Source organism: Larimichthys crocea, chromosome XX, assembly GCF_000972845.2.
Source record: "Larimichthys crocea isolate SSNF chromosome XX, L_crocea_2.0, whole genome shotgun sequence".
In the NCBI taxonomy this organism is placed as follows: Eukaryota; Metazoa; Chordata; class Actinopteri; family Sciaenidae; genus Larimichthys; species Larimichthys crocea.
In genome coordinates this window covers 4567561-4582763 of record NC_040030.1, presented here as the reverse complement: position 1 = coordinate 4582763, position 15203 = coordinate 4567561, and the positions used below count along the sequence as shown (strand labels likewise).

The window sequence follows — 15203 nt, the reverse complement described above, 5'->3', positions numbered from 1 at the left end:
GGTTAGAGCGAGAAAATTCATATACTTGTGGTCAGAGTTATGAACATATAGCTCCATAATAAGATCATCAGATGACTGGCATTTCAAAAAACAGCCCAGACACCCTTGACGACATCTTTACCGATCCTTCCAGACGGCCCCCTCCAGAGTCATACCACACTTAGTCAGACCTGGTAGTCGACTTACTGTGAGCGTACATGCCGGTGTGTGTGTGTGTGTGTCTATCCATTGACCCTGCAGGCCAGAGGAAACAGATGCTTAGCGAGAGGCTGGGGTTTACACAAGACCAAAAGGATCCAACCAAAACCACAGCCAGCAACGAGATTATTGCTCAACAGCGCTCACACAGAGAAACAGGAAGCTGGTTAGACAGCTATATATTAGTTCAGCGATACACGGCGGCTCTGTCAGGCTTTTATCACACATATAAATGTTGTTATTCACCCTTTGTGAATGGAAACAGCTTTAACTTGCCCAAGAGACCAGAAGCAAAGGAAGAAATCGTTAGTTTCTGATGGATAGTGCCAACATGTGGACGTTTATTTAGCTGGATAACTGTAGCACGCCTAGATTTCAGACAACCATTCAAACTAGTTATCTAGCTCTGTAGGTTGGGCATTGCTTCTTTTTTACCTCCTATCGTGGCCTTAAAGTACCCAGGTTGGTGACCAGAATCTCAAAAACTGCAACCCCCTATTCCAAAAAAAGTTGTTGCTATCTGGATTTCTCTTTGCATGTTAAGTCTTAACTTGCATTTATAGTTGCAGGGACGAACTGTGTTTACTGACAACAGCCCTGAGCCCATGTTGTAATATGCTTCACACAAGTGGTTAAAGCTCACAGGCGTTATGAGCTCATCATGTGAGTCAGTCACCAGACAAGAACCAGTTTGGCACCAACTAGTAAAAAAAAAAAAAATGTTTCAGGAACTAACATCAATGTGTTCTATCTGTTGAGATCGACAGGACAAACCACTACAACCACCGCGTCCTGCGTCGATGGCGTATTTTCCGATTACGTCCTTGTCTATCGCAGCAGCAGTACAACGAATGAAAGGTGGTTAAATGCGACCACCTCAGCAGGAGCTCTGAGTGATTGGATCACAATGGACCCTGATGGTCGTTTATACTTGTATTAAAGGCTCTACACTTTTGATCTGATCGCCTTAGACACATTTCAGTATTAATTAAGTATTAAAAGGTGTAAACCGGGTCATTATTTTGATCTATTTCCGAATCCAGATCAGATACAAACCTGGATTGTGCAGCCTTTACATTTTTACAATAGTATTATCCTTCCTTACAGTCATAACTTGGTAGCACCTTGTGGTTTTCTGCTGTAACGGCATCAACTTGTTGGGGAAAGTGTGAAAGTAAATATCTTCATTCTGCAGCCTAAACCCAAAAATATCAGCACCTGACCTTTAAACACACATACTGGGTCCAGTATCAGAACCAGCTGCTAGTGACACACTCATTTGACAAACAACAACAAGCTTCATGAAAATGGCATCCTCTCTGCCACACACACACACACACACACACTCTGAAAGACCTTTCTGCTTTGGAAACGAGCATTAATTTGCACATGAACTCTTACACAACCGTCATTGTCAGAGCTGCGTCGAGTCTGATAGAGAGAGAGGAGGTGAGAACAATGAGCCCAATAACAGAGCTCTATCAGCGTAAACAAACTGCTGCCCAGGTCGGTGTGCTGTCAGTGTGTGTGGGAGGAGAGACAGGTGGACACAATGTACTCTTCACCCGGGTTTAAGGGTTCTCCAGGCAGGGACGAGGACAGAGAGCCTGGAGAGCGGATATCGGCCTTTTACTAAACATTAGAAAGGGAATACAAACTTTTCCATAGCCGATATGAACGTTATTTTCTTCTTTCCATTGTTCACTAATGCTTCTGGTTAATCAATTCGTCATTTAAAAGGTATTAATGTTTCCCCGAGGATTCCTGTCACTGAATAAATGTGCCACCTTGCCAAATTACTGCCCTTTGTTTCAGCGGACAGTTTAAGTGCCTCTTTATGGTTTAAATGTTTCGAAGTGTCGCATTGTGACATTAAAGTTTGGATCTCTGCACCTTTTGCACTTTAAGAAAATGTTCACATTAAAAAGATACTGACATAAAATGTCAGATGTTTCAAATATTTCACTCCCAGCACTTAGTGCTTCAAAAATCCATGTCAGAACTTTAGCATCTATAGAGAGGGGAACATAAATGGACCGACTTTGACTTTATAATATTAATGATGGCTCAGTTCCATTAAATGTCCCAGTAACAATGGACAAGCACACCCAATAGCATTAACACAGAGTTTCCTGCTATCAAATGACAAAACATTATTCTGTGCAACCAGTCCGTCCTCTTAATAAGTCGTTCTTTGACCATAGGAGTCCAGATCAGCCTTGGTGCTCTATGGTATACTTCCACTGCATGGTACAGCTCGACTCAATTCGGCTTTTCTCAATTTCAGCTGGTACCCCTTCAGTGTAGGCAGGACTCTTTAACTGCCCATCAACACGATACAAACACACAAAGAATGGTGGATATCCTTTCCTCTGTAACCAAACTGCACTTCGTGAGTTGACGACATGGTTTTGTTGGCTGCCATTTTTCAAATCTGGGTCAAGTGAACGAAACACAGAGGCCATAATTTGTGGTCATTGTCGGTGGCAATTTTGGGCTCAGGAGGTAGAGCAGGTTGTCCGCTAATCAGATGATTGGCTCCTCCAGTCTGCATGTTGAAGTGTCCTTGGGCAAGATACTGAACCCCAAATTGCACCCAAAGGCCGCGCCATCGGTGTGAATGCGTATGATTGGTTAGCTTCCAAAAACCGATGACCTGGCAGAACAATGCCATCAGTGTATCAACGTGTGAATAGGATATGTAGTGTAAAAGAGCTTTGAGTGGTCGGACAACTAGGAAGGTGCTATATAAGTACAGTCCATTTACCATTGTTCGTGTCGCCCAATTGCCAATTCGAGTCTTGGCTCAGCTCGAGCAAGGTGATACCAGGAAGAGAAAAGTAGAGTGGACTCGAGTTGTGAAACAGCAATCAAATCTAGATGTAACAAATGCATGAAGCAATTTTTCAGCACGAGGTGGTGACAAAAAGAGGTGTTATTTTCACAGTGTTGTGGAGGTGGAAGAATGAGGTTTTGGTAATGTTAGTGAGATCTGATACAAATGTGAGCCAAGACGAGACATGACGGAGGTACAGTCAACGCTTCGATCTAGGTCGCTTGCTTTGTTGATAAATGTGTGTACATGTACAAGATTTTAGTTTGATGATGAGTGGGCATTGTGTACGTACGTCAGAAATATATGTATTGTATATAATTTGCCATACGGAGCCAATAATCACTTTTAAAAAGATGCTGTCAAGCAGGTTGTTAACTCTAATAATCTGTTTGTTTCAGCTGTCAGAGAATAAAGACATTAATCAAAATGAAATACACACACACACATATTGTAGCATAAGTCATTAACTTGAATTATTTCCATTCAGTGTGTTTTATTATGAAAAAAAAGGAGATTATCTATAGTGGAACATGTATCTTTAAATGTATTTTCTTTCCTCTCACATACATGTACACACTCACACACATGAACACAGCATGACAGACCTGTGGTGCCAAGCCAGAGTGGAAAAGCTAGTCGAGCAGAACCCAGGGCAGCCTGGGATCCTGCCAAGCCCAGCTGGTGGCACAAGCAACTGAAGGGAAGAGAGCGGAGAGGAGGAAGAGGATGAAGGGAAGTGAAGGAAGGAGGAAAGAGGGGAGCCAGGGGAGTGAAGGGGATTGGAGACACCAACCAACCAACCAACCAGCCAACATCCAACCCTTCTATCTCTGGAGTGTACGACAGAAAAAGGGATTTAGATGGGGGATGTTTTGCACGTTGACGCATGTATGCATTCATGTATGTGTGCTTCTTTGTGTAAGAGGTATGTATTTTGTGTGGGCGTTGAGAGAGGATGATATATGGCAGATGGAGGAGCGAGGAGTAAAAGGAGCGATAGAGGGGAGTTGACTCTATAAAAATCTGAATGCCACTAAATCTTTCCATTATCCACAGATAAGGTGGTGACAGATGTTTCTGCAGCCCATATCGGATTTAAATCATTCAAGTTTGGCTGTTACTGAGGGGTGAAGAATGAAAACAGATAGGTGGAGAGAGACGGAGCGAGACAGCAACAGCGATACACTGTAAACATCCTTCGTTCCTCCCTCCCTCCTTCTCCTCGCTGCTCTCAGCTGGAGGGTGTTGCCAGGTTCGAGGAGCTCTGACAGGGTCAGGGGTGGGACGGCGTCAGCCCGCCCCCCCCAGGCTGATTCCTGATGAAGAATGTGTGTGTGTTTGTCCCGCGGGGTGTTTTATTGGTTTGTGTACTTGTGTATGAGAAGTGTATAAAGGGTTGTGTTTGTGTGCTGGAACATTTGGGAATGTGACAGACTGAGGGCGTGAAAATTATCCCGCGTACAACAACTATGTGGGTGTATTTCACTGCCGGTGCTGCTGTCAGGTAAAATAAACTCGGATCTACGAAATGTAAACTTTTCCAAAACTAAAAATTTGATCTGAAAAGGTCAGCGTGATTTAAATTTCACCAGCACGAGGAATGCTTTCCGGAAAACCATCCGAAACAGCATTTAGAACGGCGTTAAACGCCAAATCTCCAGTGAAGCCCGCACTAATGAAATTCTTGGAGGTGGGTTAGTGGCTCCTTGCATGGCAGGATTTACAGACTTGACACCCGTGCTGTTGAGCAAAAACCCTTGGAAGCATTTTTTATTATTGAATAAGACGCTGATGCAACGACCTGCAGCGAGATTGAAAATACACGCAATGCAAATGTCGACACGATGTTCATAACTAGGAAGCAGAAGCGTCTCTCTGGTACGGCCCCTGATCTGATCTGGTTTTAATGTGAACTTGTAAAAGACGTTGAACTGATGTTGAACTTGGACGGACACAACATGATGAAATCCCTCAAGAGACAAAGTCCACTTCTCTGCTCTGTAACAATCAATCAAATGGTGCTGGACGCTGTTCTGTGTTCAAGGCTCAATTTTTTTAATCGAAATGCCACAATTACAGAAATTCAAAACACAAGATTGGAACCTGTTGTTACTGTCAAAGTGATTGATCTTACAAGTCCTTTAATACAAAGATTAATAAAGGTTATTAAAGCAACATTGTGCAATTTATAAACTAACAGATTTTAAATCCTGCTGATCTGTGACCTGTGATCTGATGTCCTCCGGCTGCTCCGCCTCAACTCCCTGTGATTTACAGAGTTTCCTGATGGACAGTGAAGTAAACTGCTGACAACTGTAGCTGGTTGGGTTTATGTTGACAGGGAGCGGAACCTGTGTCGTGCCAGAACCGGAGCTGGGCAAGCTTATTGTTTTTTTTTATACCACAGATATATTTCATAAGAATTGATACAGCTTATTAAACCATCAGGAACAGCTGGATCTTCATTTAAAGCCAACGAACCAACCAAGTTAGAGTTATAGCATTCTAGTTGGACTCGAATATTACAGACAATACAATGAATTAATGATTTTACTTTGTCAAAAAATAAAAAAAAAGGAAAGACAGACTTGATGTTTAAGTTAAACTACAAGAATCTGGTGATATATGTTATTGTTAGAAAATGAATTGAAGGGTTAGGGGGTTAGGGTTAGGGGGTTAGGGTTAGGGGGTTAGGGTTAGGGGGTTAGGGGGTTAGGGTTAGACAATGGTAGAGAAAGAAATACACCCAGAAAAAAAAGATGTACTTCAGTAAGTGGGGCTGAACCACACTCACTCCGGTCTGGTCCTTTAAAACTGGAAAGCTACGGCATCATCATATCAGAGGTGGAAAACACGGACATGTGATTTGTATTAAAAGGCGAACTGAGATATCGGTCTGTAACCTCGGTTTGACACTCTGCGTGTGTGTGTGTTTGAGAAGCATGTGATCTCACTGTTTCCCTGCGTGAGAAGAGAGACAGCAGAGGCATACTGAGTCAGTGTTCAGCCATGCAGCCTTTCTCCAAGACACACACACATACCAGCCTTTTCCAACACACACACACGCACACACACCAGGCTCCAGCAACACACACACCAAACTAAAGGAGACCATTGTCCTGTAGGGGAATACAGACAGAGAGGCTAGAAGCAATCTTCGCAGGAATCTGCTGCAGAGGGTAGGCTTTAACACACACATAAACACACACACACACACACTGCTCCACCCTCTACACAACAATCCCTCCATTGCCACATGCTGCATCTCCAGATAGCGACCCGTCCTCTGCCTACAAATCCTTTTATTCGGCGGCCACGTGATTAATGAGCGCCACTGACGATGCTGGCCAGCTCCTGCCTGGAGGTCAGAGGTCAACTCTGCCAGGGTTCTAAGGTCGCCGCCGCAATGTGGGGCACCACTGTGCTGTCCACTGTACATCTCCAGGAGGAAAACCCACTGAACCCTCATGAATATTACATGAAGGCCCTGCCATGACAGGATGGAGGGGAAAACAAAAGGGCAAGATTTCATCTAAGAGAGAGAGTGAGAGGAAGGAAAAGAAGGATGGAGGAGGGATAAAGAGGGTCCTGTGAGGCCCAACAAAGACAGGCTTTATAGCAGCGAGGGTCAAATGGGCATTTTATTCATGGTTTCCCCCTACACACTGAGAGGAGCTCCCTTAGGACCCTTTAAAGCAGAGGAGGTGTGCATCTGTGTGTGTGTTCATACACTTTTTTTCCTGCTGGCTCGAGCACACACTTGGGACAACCTTTAGTCCCCGATATATCCACACTTTCCTTGCTCGCCGTGACAAACACACTGCACAAAGGTCTTGGATGTGTGTGTGTCTGTTGGATCTCTCTGTGTTCTGTCATTTTTATAGCCTTAAGCTACTTATTATCCCAGAAGTCTAGTGCAGCGCGGCGGCTATACGCTTTGCTATTTCCTCATGGCTCATACTTTGTGCATTGTTCTGACTGTGCAGGCAGCAGATGTTCCGCCTGCCAGTGTCGCGGACATTCCTCAGTGGCTCTCGTTGGCAAAGAGCTGACTGGATGTTCTCGAGCGGAGCCAACAGTGAGTCCATATTTAACAGGACACGTAGTAATGCGGGAAATTGCAGAACAGCAGCACAACACTGCTGCCAACTGTAGCTGCCGTTAGCTAGTCAGCACAGTTTGGGGCGTACCACTAGGACTGGGTGCTCAGAGTACCGGGGGAGTGTTGGTGTTTACACTAGTAGTACAAGGAGGGGTGTGAAAGGTGCTGACGAATTGCCTGGCAAGCGGACAACGTAACTGGGGTCAGCAGCCTCTACAAGACAAAATGGCAGAGGTGAAGAGTAACAAAAGCTAAGAAGAGAAACAGAGCGAGTGACCGAACAAGAGTAAATCTGCAAGTGACTTTCAGTCAGGTGAGGTGTGTATGAATGGATTGCACTCTGAAACTAAAGGTGCCAGACAGACATAGTTAGCGACTAGCTGCTAAAGTCCCAGTTGGTCTTACGTAACATTAATGGCTCCAAATTTATGTTAATGTGGCTCCATGTCTAGGTGCCAACTGTTTGCTCGGAAGTTCCTCATGATGGCGTTATATTTTTCCTCACTAAATTCCAACTAAACTCTGTATAAGGCTTTGATTTACATATTGCACAGTTCACTGTAACTTGGTTTTTAATCTACTGTTACTGGTTCTATTTAACTGTTATTTATTTCAAAAACTAAATGTATCTCATATCTCACTGTTACCTCACTGCTACTTGTTTTTTTTTTTTTGTTTTTTTTTACTGTTACTGCTTCTATTTAACTGCTATTTATACATGTGTATATATTGTGTATATATTGTTTAAAATAGGATATTCTATAGGGTATATTGTTTAAGTTTTGCTATCACTTACCGTTTGGGAGCTGCGATAACAAAACGATTTCCCTACGGGGATTAATAAAGTACTTCTGATAAAGTGATAAGTTGGATTCAAGCTTCAAAGTGTCAGTTCACCCAAATTATATATATAAAAAAGATGTTTTCTCACTTATCTCAGGTGGTCTCTAGACATGTAGTCGTTTTGTTTTTGTTCTTTGTCCTCATGTTTTCAGATTTGTGTTTGTCTCCAACACAAATAAAAGGAAGTAAATGGGATTTTCTGTCTCCATTACTCTGCACAATTCACAGAAAATGCTGTCAGCAGTTTTTGGATTATTGATTTGATGAGATGTAGATCCAGTACTACCATTGACCTCTATTGTATTGGGGGTGGCAGCAGAAGCTTACCTGAAAACTTGGTCGAGCTTTTACAAAGACTACCGGGATAAGTACATACTGTAACTAGATGGCACCCAAGGAGTTTGGAAATGTATTTTCTATATATATTTTGGGTCAACCACCCCTGTATATCCCATCATTCTCTTTGGTACCACTTACTATAAAGTACACAATGGCTTTGGTATGCCTGAGGTACTAATCTTCTGTTCTGCAAATATATAAAAACTCTGGGTAAACTGTAGCACGCCTTTAACAATATAGATTAAAAGAAATCACAGATTAAAGCAAACACATGTACACACAAACAAACCGCCGTCACCACTACATCATGGCATGGACAAACAGGCACTCTTATTTGCTTTATGATGATTGCCAGTTCCCTTGACGTCCCCCTACCTATTTTCCACTATGTCTAATACGGCTGTAATCACCATTGTAAACCTTGTGTCATTGTGAGGACACATATAATTAAAAGAGGATTAGCAATGGACGGGCCCAGATGCCTTCTGCATGTAATTAACATTCAGACAATGTGGCGGGCATACAGAGAAAACACCTGTGTTTGTGTGTGTGAGTGTGTGTGTGTGAGTGTCTGTCGGGCTGACTGTGTGTATATGTGTGTGGGCGTGTCTGAAGATGTGTATTGGTCTGTGTGTTCAGGAGGGATTAGCCTTTAGAAAATTCAGTCTGACATCAGCCAATCAGGGCCATTCAGGGGGCTAGCCAATCATCCACAACAACAGACAGGCTGCCAGGAAATGGTATTAAAATAGGCTTCATCTACATAGTGAGCAGCGTAGTGGACAAAAGTAGTCCAGTTCTTAGAGCCTAACACAGGTTTGCTTGATGTATCGTCATGTAAGCCAGCTAAGGTTTCCATAAAGCCACTTAAGACTCTCATTTTATCTCCATCCCCAACCATCCCAATCAAAAGGTTACAAAATCTTTCCTCATCTTTTGTTCATTAAGAATTGCGGCGCTAAGTTTTGCAAGTTTCCTGCTGCGAGTCCACCAAAGACTGGAGCGGAGGATGAACACAGTGACTGCAGGGACAAAACATCTTAACAAAAGGGATGATTGCAATTGATGGTGACTCACGAAGTTATTGAAGTCAGATATTGCTAAATGTGTTGGAAAATTGTTTTTTTTTGTGCTTTTTCTGGTGGACAAACAAATTTGTCCGGGCTTGTCTCACTTTATAGTGTCCCCTGGAAAGTGTCTGTTGTTCTCTGCTCCTTACAGCCTTTTCTGCATTTGCTGTGTTTTTCTATGTTTGGTTATGTTTTCCATATTTGATTGTGTTTTCTGTATTTAGTTTTGTTCTTCCACTTCGTACCTTATTTTCTAAATGCTGTGCATGTGTTGGTGAAGATGTTTTCTAAATGTGTACAAGCACTATTGGCATTTAATTATGCTATTATACAATAATCTTGACAGATAAAATGGCAAAAGAGAAAATATTTGATGAATAAACGGCACAAAATTCACACACGGTTGTGTCAGTTGATCTTCGAGAGCCGGAAGGACAATTTTCATGGAGAATACATCCTGACGCCAAAGAGCAGACGCACCTGGGACCGTGGGACGGACTGCCGCGGTGTGATTACACTGTGATGTGATGCAGAGACGGGGAGGTCGCAGTTGCTCTTTCCAGGCACTGTGACATTAAAAGGTGATCGTCTAATGGAATTGACCTTTCAGCTTTATCTCCCTATCATGCATATATGAAGAGGACGCGTCCACTGTGTGTGGGGGTGTATATGAAGGTGTGTGTATGAATGTTTCATATGGCGTGAGGTGGGCAGGCGTACAACGGAATATGTGTCCGCCATTTGTGCTTCCGTGTGGGGCTGCTTGCATGCATACAATTCAGCATCTGTGTGTGTTTGTCTGTGTATGTTTTTGTGTGTGTGTGGGTGTGGAGAAAGAGACAGGCATATTTGTGTGTGTACTTAATGCCAGTGGGATCGTCTAGCATTATCCGAACGACCATGAGATGAGGTCGGAGAGAAAGGGCACGGTGGAGACGTGAGAGTGTGTCACCCCTGACCTCCGGGCCATTAGCTGATGGGTAAATACTGTCGCCCTGCTGCAGTGTGGGAGACTTGCTGAATCAAGTCGCTCGCTGCTCTAAGTCTGCAAACTTGTCCGTGCACAATGAGCTTCCATCCAATGAGGTCAGGATGGGAATGTAAACAAATCTTTGCGATAGAAAGTTCTGCTTTCACGATAGATTGACACATCGGAGAGCGAGTACCACACCTTGATGAACAGCTGTCTTAGAAACAGTCGATGAACCGGCCTTGCCGTGCATTAAAGAGCTGCCAATCCACCCAACGAAGTCATTTGTGTCTGTTTCAGTTGAGTTGTTGTCACACAATGGTTTGAAATCTATTTCAGAAAGATTTGACACCCTGGCAGACGTGCAGTTCAGGAGAAAACACATTTCTATAGTCGTCTGGTACTGTGTGAAAAGCTGCAACCAGCAGCTGAAATCAGCATTGGTACAGACATTAAAATACATTCTTCTTTAACTATGCTGTAGTTACATACAGTCCTGTATAGTGTGAATCCACTGTGTCACTCAAAACCAAAAGGAAACGTCTTGGTGTCCTTCTTGCTATGCTCAATTTAACAATAAATGCACGTTTTTGAACTAACTGTCCATGAACTGTCATTTGTTTGTGAGCACAAAGGTTCTGTTTACAGTAGCTTGTCTCAAAAATGACTTGATTTTATGAAATTTGAAATGTTTGGAAAGTCTAAAGAAGAACTTTGATACAGATGGTGCCGCAGAGTGGCCATGTGGTCACATTTTCACATTTAACTTGGATTCCTTCGCTGCCATCTATGCCACTCTCATCTGTGTCCACTGTAAACAGAAATCTAGAAACTACTTCAGAGTCTTGTCAGATAGGAACAACCTAATTCTTTAATTTGTCGGCACTTTCAGTCTGAAAGGCCTGTCATTGCTGAGTTTTCAGAGGTCTATTAGGGTTCAAGGGTTGTCGAATGCCTTTAAGAAAGCTTCTAGTTCCAGGAATCAAAATAAAAACCGGAGAAATGTTTGGATGTACGAGGTTTAGAGGCAACACTTGAATGTCCCATCCTCTTGTCTGCCACTGAGTGCTGAGTGGCTCTGACTGCTCTAAGAGAACACTCTGCTTCTCAGGGCTAAATCACTCAGGACTCATAAAGAAAGGACTTGAAGCTGAAATGCCGACGGTGTTAGCTGAGTAAACAGACAAATGGAAGAGTGCGATGTGTGTGTTTGTAGGCCTACTGCATTGCCTTTCCCGTCAGAGCTTTTTCATCAATAATAAACCTGTGTTAAACCAGCGGACAAACGCATGAAAGCCAATGTACATTCTGCAATGTCCTGTACATTCAGCAAATATGGATATCCTTGCTACTCTGTCTTTCATTTTAGATATATTTCACAATATTTCCATGGTTTTAAGTTGAAATGATGACCTTTTTTTCATGCATTTCCACTTAAGTTGTTCTTGTAATGATGAAGTGGAGTTTGATTAGTGGTGTTATGGTTCAAACCAAACACTGCACCACTCCCCTGCACCCAACACTAGCTCACGTTGGCTGCCCACATCCAATTGAAGACACTAGTACTTGCGTACAGTGCCAATCCTACATATCCAGGACATAGTCCAACCAAACTCGGGTCTGAAGAAGATCGAAACCTCTTCTCCATCAAGAAAAGCCTTCAGTGCCGTTCTTTGATCATCTTTAAATTAAGAACTCCTTCAGTTCTGATATAACTTCACGTCTTGAAAGATGGGTTCTCTTGTGATGTTACGATTCTAGCTGCCTTGCAAGGTTAGGGTGCAGCCACCGCCCAACAAAGTCACGACTGTGGCTGTCCGGGATCAACAATGGTGGAACGTGCTCCTCATTGACTGTATACTCATGGTCGAACACACTTATTATGAATTGCTTTTGGAATAAAGTGTCAGCTAAAGAAATGTAAGGATCTTTGTGGTGCCAACTTTGTCATATATCTGGTAAAGTCGGAGGTTAATGCTTGATAGACAAAACTTGAAATGAATGTGAAAGTTGGCCGTACTTCGACAAAGTTTTTGTGAGTATAAGTTTGCCTGTTCCCAGTTATCTCTGACCCAGAGGACATTACCTGTTGATGCAGTGCCGTCAAATGAGACGATGAATAAAGATCAGCCGAGTGCGTCTCCCCACTTGAAAAGCATTTCTGTTTCTATTCCTGAAATGTCTGTCCTCCTAGACACAGATAGATAGATAGATGGAGAGAAAGAAAGAAAAAGAGAGGTGGAGATGGAGGGAGATAGTTAACTTTGGCCTGTCAGTCAAAGAGAAAGATAAAAATATCAAATCCCATCAGCAGTACATCTCAGTGTGGGATCTTCTGCGTTCAACCAGAGGTAAATAACAGTAAACAGAGGAACAGATTAAGTCTCAGCAGCAGGCGAAATGGCATAAAACTGCTACAGATATGGTGCTGATGACATGAAGAGTGACATCTCAAATGTCATGGATCCACAGGCTTGATTGCAGCAAGGTAAGGGTTGCTCAAATGTTGCATCAATAGCTTATCCCAGATGTGTAGTTCCACTTCTGAGGAGGTGTACATTGGGTAGGGTGTCGCCTATGAAGGCTATGCACACGTAGCTGCCATACCGCCTTAACGCACAACTATAAATCCCCATCTAATGAAGGTTACTGTAGGAATATGACACTCCGAGGAACACATTAAAACCCTTGTCCAGGTCCATGCAGGCTGGATGGGTTAATAACTCCCCCAGTATCTGCGCCTTCGTTAGGCGAGGCAAGAGGTGATCTACTGACCCAAGAACACATTTAGTTGATGGAAGCCATGAACTTTTCCAAGGGAGCCAATAAGAACCCAATTGGACTGGCAACCAGTAGCAATTGGGAACCAATTTGAGATGCTTTTTGTGAAGCCGCTTGAAGATCCAGCAGCGAAATAAGAGAAACGAGACGCAGTGCATGAAAGAATAAAGCTAAGAGCAACAAGGCTTTACCGTGATGCCACTGTCAAAATTTACATTTGTTGCCTCACTCGAAGTAGGACCTTTTTTTTTTTATCCATCCAACATTTTTGTGTTTTGGTGTGAAACAAGAATTACAGCTCCACAAGGCCACTCGCATGGCTACAGATTCTAAGTCTAGTTCAAATGTTAATAATATCTGCCAATACCCAAAAGAACTGAGACGAGATGAACTTGATTTTTAGCGTCAGTGAGACAAAACCTCAGCAGCGAAAAGAAAAACGAGCTGAGGACAAATTCCCATTCTTTCATTTTTTTTTTAGCGGTTCTATTTTCTGCAGGAGCCCACAAAGCGATCGATCTCATCATGTATAAAAAAAAGTAAGAGAAACCAGACGAGGCGTGGTGGAGTACGAAGATTACAGCAGGACTGCATACACACCCAAGAATTACCCTGCCTCCATGGCTCCAATCTATTTCAATTGGACATGGCTGCTGAGTGTGTAGCGTCGGCTCTTACACACACTTCTCACGCTGCACAGCCCATAAACAGAGTGATGGAATGCATTCAGATTTGACACACACACACACACAGTCGTGCACACAGGTATGAGGAGCATATGTAAAGACACGTGCACGCTAACACAAACCCTCAGCAGACAGAAATCCAGACTCTCCACCCCACACACCAGCTGTTTACTACTGTCAGGAGTAATAAAAACAACATGAGTCAGTTTGAGAAAAGCATTTGTGAGAGAAATCTAAAACTATGAAACTCCATATGGTCCCTCTGTCTCTGTCTGTCTCTCTCCATCAGCTCTTCCTCCTCTCTATCTTCCTTTCTCTCTCTCTCTCTGCAGAGAAGACGCAGCGTTGCGTGAGCCCGGCTGGGAGATGACAGATCATTGTAAACGCTGACAACCTGTATAACACTCATAGCTTTCGAAATTAGACTCAAATTTTCAGCTTTGAGATGTAACTCGGGATGAATTAAGGCGGCGGGGGAAAGCCAGCCGCGGAGGATGACAGTGATGTTTATTGAGTTTTTTTTCCTCACATTATGGCGTGTCACTTTTAACAAGGCGCCATCACAATATGTTACAAGCTACAGATATTGTTTCAATTTCAGTTGCATGCCGCCTTGACTGGGATGATTCAAAGGGATTAAAATGAAGTTGCAGAACGAGGAAAAGTCAGGTCATTGAAATGCAAAGTACGTATTCATTTTTTCCTCCCTCAGTCCATTCAGCAGTGACGACTTTGAGCAGAGTTGCATACCAGCCTGAGCCGCGGGAGGAGGAGAAGCAGCAGCACTTGTGCCTGACAGAGAGAGAGAGAGAGACTGTTATAGAAATGTAACACATTGCCATCTGCAGGCAAGTCAAATCGGCAGGCGGGCGGGCAAAGGCATGCACACACAAACATGCAGAGGGAAAAGATTTCGCACACGCGAGCAAAGGAAGCGAGCAGATGAACCCGCTGAGAGCGAGGCAAACTTGTCTAATTTAATCAGAAAACTCATCATAGAAAATAAATTGCACTCGTGAACTTGTTTATTATTCATTCATTCATTGTTGAGGCCGGACAAGCTGCTATTTTACACGGAGGAGAAATAAATACGAGCTCTGCTATTGTCGTTTGGCGACGCGAACTCAGAGAGCTGGCTGCCGAGGTCGACGTTGGACGAGTGGATGGTCAGGATGTGCTTCACGTCTTGGGATGTAATTAAAACCAAGACAAGTCAGATGTTTATTGATCCTCGAGGAGAAATTTCAGGTTTAAAGGGGGAAAAAGGAAATGAGAGTATCCCGAACAGTGACATACAGTAACATAAAAAGTGTAATGAAAATAGCAGGAAAGATTCATTGGGGTTCTTAGGCTCTAAATCTGAGCCACACAGTAGATC

The 15203-nt window shown here is 43.2% G+C and overlaps 1 long non-coding RNA gene across 3 annotated transcripts in view; it reads right to left on the bottom strand.

Moving 5' to 3' along the window:
* LOC113748377 (uncharacterized) overlaps nucleotides 1-15203 on the bottom strand; it is a 136439-nt gene that overhangs the window by 29192 nt on the left and 92044 nt on the right. For all 3 annotated transcript variants that reach the window (XR_003464311.1, XR_003464309.1, XR_003464310.1), the window contains exon 4: nucleotides 12445-12548. This is a non-coding gene — a long non-coding RNA (uncharacterized LOC113748377). The remainder of the gene's footprint in view (nucleotides 1-12444; nucleotides 12549-15203) is intronic.